Here is a 1,859-nt window from a genome sequence, read left to right as displayed (position 1 = left end):
TCAGTAAGTGACTGCACAGGTCTGTGATAAGGCAGCCTCAGGAGTATGGCACTGTAAACATTACAAAGCTTTGACAGACAGCCTTATGTTTATTTGTTTATTTAGCTCCAGCTCCTTTGTGAATAATCAACAGAGCCTTCCATGCAAAGGTAGAAGAGAACAGTAGCGATGTCTTCTCAGGTACCCGTGCAAGGCTTCATGTGACTTATCAGTGTTCAGCAAGCAGGTTGCAACCAAATCCCACTGCTATGGTATTAACAAGAAGCCTGCTTTAAAAGTTTCCTCTTGTTCTTTCAGAAGCCCCTTTAGCATAATCTCAGAGTTCAGAGAAATTAGTATATGATGAGATAAATCCTGTCCAAACAAGGTAGGTGGATTTACAGAGGGTAAAACACAGAAGGACCTTATAGGCCAAATACTGTAAGAGACTGCTTGCTCTCAGGAGGGAAAACTCATCTCTCAGAGAAGTCCCTAACATTTGAAGACTGTCAGCTAAGGACACCCAGGGCTGTCTGTAAAGGTCCTGGGTACTGCTTGGGTTTGCCTGTTACTTTGTCTCATCTACTGCTTTAAGATATCCGTAAACATCTTTATGCTACCACGCTGCATAATGCAATAAACCATCAGGATTCTTAAGCAGGAGCAGTGAAAGAAGCAAAGTTAGAGGCATTATTTACAGTTATTAAAAACCCCAAAGTATCCCTTTTCTTCCTACCCAAAGGTCCAGGTTTTTCCAAGCTCTTCAATCATTAGGTTGATGCCACAAGATGCATCCTGTGTAGCATGGCCCTGAGATGGGTGTCAGAGCATACAAGCACACAGTGAGAGCCTCATATTTCCCAGTGTTACAGGGATGAAGGAGAGCTATCTGATTAATTTCTTTTGCCCCTCTTCAAAAACTATGTCCTTGTAGCTGTATAATCTGGATAATCTCCACTTCTAGACTTGCAGACAACTTCTGGACTGTAGAAGAACATTCAAGGGGAAGGTGGAAAGTAATGAAAGTCTAGCTGACATATTGATCACACTCATGCATATATCAAGATTATCCCATAGGCATATGTGACAGGGAGAGAGTAGTTTTTCCCTATTAAAAATGGCATTAACCTTCTATCCTATCTCACTCCTTTTGCTATTCCTAAACTCTTTAAATATGTCAGATGTCTTCTGCCCCACTCCCCCAGCACCAGGCTCTGTTGAAAATGGCAAGATGATGAAAAACCCAAATTTGATCCAGATCTTTCTTTGTCTCTAAGGTAATTAAGTCTAATTCCTTTCTTGCACTTAGAGTCAAAGGTAGCTGATTGTTAAACATTCACCTTAAACTGCTCTTCTGACTCCCAAAGATGCATTAGCACTCATATAATCCTCATACAGGTCCCTCAGAGGAACCTGGGACCAGCCAATGTTTGCTCCTTACTATGTTTCATGCTGCTTTGCCATTCACAAATGCATTGTGGCCAAAAATAAAAAAAACAAGACTATCTCTTCCGGGGAAAGGTTGGGACTTTAGGGAAAAATCAGGTTTTCTGTAAGTCTGGAATGGTGGGATGGTGTTAATCCACTCTTCTATGTGGTAAATGTTCAGTATGGTTCATTGTCACCCATTTGCCCACCCCACATCAGTGCAAATGCTGCTTTGAATATAAATGGTACTTATATGAGGGTTGTAGTTCTGTACCAAAGTATCTGATCAGGAGATGAGAGAAATCATTGAGCAACTCACTGAGAATTTAGTAATAAGTGGTATAGTAGCAGTTGTGAAAAGTCAATGAGAATTCCATTGTAGCTTTCAACAGCAGCGCCTGTTCCATATATTCCTAAATCCTTATCTGGCAAATACTTTTGTCTTTAACCTA

This window comes from Pezoporus occidentalis, unplaced genomic scaffold (assembly GCF_034315485.1).
Source record: "Pezoporus occidentalis ecotype Australia unplaced genomic scaffold, CSIRO_AGI_Poc_V1 ctg133, whole genome shotgun sequence".
NCBI lineage: Eukaryota > Metazoa > Chordata > Aves > Psittaciformes > Psittacidae > Pezoporus > Pezoporus occidentalis.
Note: the sequence above shows the minus strand (reverse complement) of the source record.